The sequence below is a fragment of the Alligator sinensis genome, unplaced genomic scaffold (genome assembly GCF_000455745.1).
Source record: "Alligator sinensis unplaced genomic scaffold, ASM45574v1 scaffold240_1, whole genome shotgun sequence".
Taxonomy (NCBI): domain Eukaryota; kingdom Metazoa; phylum Chordata; order Crocodylia; family Alligatoridae; genus Alligator; species Alligator sinensis.
In genome coordinates this window covers 582,445-588,009 of record NW_005841902.1, presented here as the reverse complement: position 1 = coordinate 588,009, position 5,565 = coordinate 582,445, and the positions used below count along the sequence as shown (strand labels likewise).

General features: G+C 40.9%; 1 long non-coding RNA gene across 2 annotated transcripts in view; it reads right to left on the bottom strand.

Annotated features, from left to right (window-relative positions):
* Positions 1 to 792: 792 nt before the first annotated feature.
* Positions 793 to 5,565, bottom strand: part of LOC102380969 — a 4,845-nt gene continuing 72 nt past the window's right edge. Inside the window, exons 2-3 of one of the 2 annotated variants that reach the window (XR_323207.1) lie at positions 2,662 to 2,791; positions 793 to 965 (exon numbers count right to left, since the gene is read on the bottom strand). This is a non-coding gene — a long non-coding RNA (uncharacterized LOC102380969). Of the gene's footprint in view, positions 966 to 1,664; positions 1,714 to 2,661; positions 2,792 to 5,565 lie in introns of those variants that run through there. The other variant, XR_001357609.1, reaches the window with a different exon arrangement.

Below are 5,565 nucleotides of genomic sequence, written 5' to 3'. Positions count from 1 at the left end.
CACACCATTCTGTTCATTCCACTCTTGTCGATATTGTGCTTAATGTTCTCTAGATTATACATGTCAATCCTTTATATAAACCTTGTGTGTGCATGTGTGTGAGAGATGATATTTTAATGGGATCAAAGATGAGCCAGAATATCTCAGTGTTTGTTCTAGGATGATTGTATTTCCCTTGGTTAGCAAGATCTTATTTGTAGTGGGCAATGATTATCCCAAGAATATCTTATTGTTTGTAAAAGTTATTGAAATTAGACCTATCAATAGATTTTTAAAAATCTAATTTTAATCTAATCTAATTAAATTTTTTATCAATTTTTTTTTTTAAACTAAAACATTGGGGGACAAAATCATTTTCAGTTGGACTCGCATTCAAAATTATTTGTTTTTTCCTTTGACAAAATAAAAGAGCAGGTCAATGGGTTGTTTCAGGTCAACTCAAAACACCTCTGAGTTAATAAATCATTATTTTTTTCTAGCTGAATATATTTGCCCAATTTGATTCGAACAGCTTTAGTTCCAGAATTTTTTTTATGAAATTACTATTGGTTGGAAAAAAAAAAAAAATTGTTCAACCCTAGGTGAAAGCCAACTGCTACTTAAAAATATAACAGATCCCCAAAAGTTCCTGTCATGAAATCTCCCAGGTCTTTCAACCAGTTTTCTGAGATGGTTTTGACAGGGATGATCTAACCTTGGACAGCAGGTTAAAATGTAATGACCTTTTAAGGTCCTTCCCACCCTATATATATATTTTTAAAGATTTTAAGTCTATGTTTCAGGATGGTTGGCATCATATAAAATGAGGTAAGTAACTGAAGATTTTGTTGTCCTGTGAGAGGCTGGATTCAAACAGGGTTGGCAATTTTCTTCATAAAAAGAATATTTTTTTCATCTTTCAAAATTAAATGAGTTATGCTGCATGGTATTCCTCCTTCTCCTGTTCAGCTTCAGAGTGACTGCATCTGAAGTAGATTAATCTGCATTAGAACAGCAGAGGCAGGGAAGACTCAGCTGTCAGTTCATAAGAGCAGCATGGTGGAAAGCCAAATACCTTATTAAAAAAAAACAACAACTGGGGAGTGATGAGAGAGTACTTTCAAAATGAGGAAGCCAGAGGGGAGGAGGGTAGGGGGAACAAGAACAGGTGGCAATCCTACAAGGAAGCCTTTAGTAAAGGGAAGAGAGAAAATGGTTGTTTTTATTGCCTGTACTATGTTGTTTCAGCCCTCCCATGGGATCCTAGCAGAATATTTCCATTTCCTTAATTGTAATTTGAACACGAGGACAACTTGTGTAAGGGGTTGTCATCTGTACTTAGTTGTTTTATGTAATAGTAATATTTAGACATGACTCATGCTATTTAAATGCACGTTAGGTGCTGGCAAATGAAGACCATTAGCTGGCTGTGATCACTCAACCCCTGAAATGCTCCTACAGGCCAACCAAAGACAACAGGGAATGTATAAGTTTTGGGAAAGAAACAGTGAATTTTAATAGGCACAACATCATAGCCGATTTAGCAGCACAGAGATCATCCCCATTTCCTCCACTGTAAAGGGAGATTGAAGGGAGATAAATCATAGAATCTTCTTTTTAGTGGATAGACTCATTTGGGAAATCATTATTTGGACCCTTTTCCCAAACAGTCTTGAAGGTCAAAGCCTGTGGTTGTTGGGATGTGTATTGTACAGCACCAAGTTGATCCAGAGGCTGTAAGGAATATTTACAGTGTGGTCAGATGGGTTAATGGAGTTGATGACATCTTATTTGCCAAAAGAGTTCAATAAAATGTAAATTAAGCTTAATCTAGGGTTTTTACCAGTTTGCTATTTTTTCTAAGCAGTGTAGCCTTCACTACTGGAAACTTATTTTTAAGTATAATGCTCAGAAAAGGCCCCTTTTTTTTTTTTTGGTGGAAAAAAAATGTACGCATTTGGGGAAGAAAATTTATACCTATAGAAAAAAAAAAAAGATGATCAATATCTTTCTTTTTGACAAGACATTTCCATTTTGGTTTTAGCCAGGAGGAGCTCTATATTGACTATCTGCTATCTGTATTAAATACTGAATATTTAGTGAGCAAAAGAAAAACCTTGAGCAAAAGAAATAATGTGTTCTTATTTTTCACTGTCTTAGAAACTCCACAAGGCATCCTATATTGAGCATCACTTCTCTAAGAAGTTACACAGGGATAAGGTCTAAAAAAATTGTATATTTGGCACCAATAATAGAGGCTCATTTTTCCTGATTAGGGGGGAACTTCTTAGTTTCCATCATACCTAGCCAGGTCAGTCATTTTCATCCATATTTATTTTGAAGGCAAAGGTTTCTCCATTAGTCTACCATACACAATGTTGCACCTGGAATTCCTGTTTTGCAGTTCTCCATCACCTGTACCATTACATCAAGATTTATGTTAAAAGGTATATTTTTATTACAAACAGAATTTGGGCTGCCTGCAAAATCTAAGACCTGCTTAACATACCAAATCAAGGTAAATAATGACAAGTCTTTTTTTGTCTTCAAAATATGTGCATCTTAGACTTTATATATGCAAATCTTATATGTACAAACAATTGAGATTGGTTAGGGTAAACTTTTCATGTTTATGCTCAAGTAATAGAGAATAAAAACAGCACATAAAAATGGAGATTATACCTTGACAACCTGTACATAAGTCCTTTAAGGATGAAAACATGTTTCCTGTGGTAACTACTGTTCTTGCTGTCCATAGAAGCACACATCCCTTCCTTAAGTTAAAACAAAGTTGTCTCTCTCTCTTAGAACCCTGTAGAACAGCATTGAATAATTTTATAGTATATCCCAAAACAGTTTGAAGCAAAAGCCAGTTCTTATTCATGAAAACCAATTATCAGCATGCAAATCAAGTACCAACATGTCAGAATGTATCACTACATGGCGTTTGCTGCCAAATGGTTTTGGCACGGTAAATGCTGCATGCTAGCATAAAAACTGACAAAACTGGATCTGCATGTCACTTACACATACATATGTAATAAAGATGCCTGACTGGAAGTCTACATGACTGGGGCTAGAGAAAGCAGAATTTTTCATAAGCAGTGTAAGTTTTTGACAGTAAATTGTTCAGAAAACATATGACAAACTAGAGAACCTGACAGTATGTAATACATTTTGACCCACACTGGCTAAACCATTTTCAAGATGAGACCAACTTGTTCTGGGGTGTTTTGGCAACAGGAAATATAGTCTAAATAAATACAGGATCACTGACAAACTCCTTACTAGTACTAACATACAATAGGAGCCAAAGTATAAAGAAAAGACAGATCAGTGTCTTGCTGAAACTCATGCTATGGTGAATTAGCTAGAATAAGGATAACAACAACAACAAAAAATCCTCCCCAGATTCTGTTACAAACAAGTCAGAGCAAAGGAAAGTAGTCAGTCTAGGAGGGAAAAAAACAAACAAACATGCACATGTCCTCACTAGACATATCTTTTAATATGAGTGGGGGGGGGGGGGGGAAATATATATACCATTGATTAAGTAAGGAGAGAGGAACTGCTTCAGTAAATTAAGAACTAACTCACTAAGACTCCCACTGACTTCAGAGACCTGAGCCAGTCCCAGTCCCATGCCACTGAATGAACCAAAAGCCGAATGCTTCCAGTTTGATAACCATGAAATAAATATCTATACTGCCCCCTACCCCTTTAAAGGCATCCCTGACATCTTTATATAGCGACAACTTTCAGAAGTAGTAAATGTCAACCATCCTTGAATGTAGTAGTAATGGTAATTATAGTTCAGAATGAAAGCTGATATTTACTCTGTCCAAAAACAATTTTTTGATAAAATGACCATGTTAAAACTTTACAAAGAAATGTTCCTTTTTAATCAGGTTTGAACAAAATATTTGCTTTCTCTTGGTTTGCATCAGAATTGGTATCCAACTATTAGGCATGCTTTAAATTAAGATGACTTATTGTTAAACACATTATCCTCCTAAGTACTGTTGCTGTTTTCCTACAAAAGTAGGAAACTTTATTTTACGTGCCATAAAATATAGCTGCATTCTAATTTCTTTTTACCATTAAAATGATCCATTTGAATGGTTTCATTGACAGGGCAAACCAGAGATTTGATTTATGGTGAAACAGTTCATTTACTGCATTTGACTGTGCACCTCAGCTGCCAGGAATATGACCATAAGTTAACGGGATTTCTTTTTTATAAAAAACACAATGCAGTTTCCAAAGATAGCTCGAGACTGTAAATATTCCATTTCCACTTGTTAGAATGAAAGATATTTTTCCTGAATTGTCACTGTCACGGCGGGGCCCCTTAGGAGGGCCGTGATCTCCTCGAGGTCCCTCACTCCGTGTCAAGGCCGGCCCAAGACACCCTCTTATTCTTGCCCACCACGTCTTGCTGGTAAATATAAGGTTGGGAGGCTGCCTATGACTCCCTCGGCACGGCTACTCGGGACCTCTGTCCCCGCGGTTCTTCCGGACTCCTGTGGTCTCCCGGTATGACGGGTGCTCCCCAGGCACCCTAGTCTTATGGGCTACATGTGGCTCCTACTAGCCCCTAATACCACGCCCCAAGCCTCACTGATGTGAGGGACGTTGTTCTGTCACGATACATGCCCGTTCTCCCGGGCCTCCTCTCCTGTAATCTAGCCCACTCTGGGCTCTCTCTAATACCCAGCTCCTCACTGGGACTCTCGTCAAGCCCACTCTGGGCCTTCTCTAAAAGTGTGGTCCCGCTCAGGGACCCTTAGCGGGTCTCCGGTCCTTCAGGCCAATCGCACGGGTACCCTCTCTGATCCAGGCTCACCGTGCCACTATTCCCCATCCTCTCGGGGGCAACCGCAGCACCTTGCCTCTGTCTGAGGGGTGTTGCTGCACTAGCCTACGGCCAGGCTCACTACGCCCATCTTGGGCTTCTCAATATGGCGCTCCCCCTCTTCGGGGCTCGCCGTGCCCACCTTGGGCTTCTCAATAGTCCCCCCCTTTCTCAGGGACTCATTGGGCCCATGCTGGGCTCCTCTAAAGTGCGCTCCCCCTTTCTGGGGCTCGCCACGTCTACGCTAGGGCTCTCTGGGGATTCTCAAAGCTGCCCCACTCTGGGGCTGAGGTCTACATACCCTGCATGCAATCCGGGGTCCCTGTTCCCCGCCTGCAACCCACTGGTTGCGCTAGTGCCCCCTTCTGGGGCTCATCATGCCCCCTCTGGGGCATCTCAAAGCTGCCCCACTCTGGGGCTGGGGTCTACATACCCCGCATACAATCCGGGGTCTCTGCTCCCCACCCGCAACCCACTGGTTGCACTCAGGGCCCCCCACACCTCTGGGGTCCCTATGAGGACATTGCACCCTCTTGACGCTAGGGCACCCCACACAGTCTGGGGTCCCTATGAGGCCTCCTCCAACCCCTACAGCCTCACCCAAGCCTCCGGTATAATATCAAAGCCAAACATAAACTCGAGCCTCCTGGCTATAACTCAAACATAAAGCCTCCTGGCTAAACCATGGTGCCCAAACCTCTCAGAGCTGCCATCCTTCTCTGAGCTAGAGC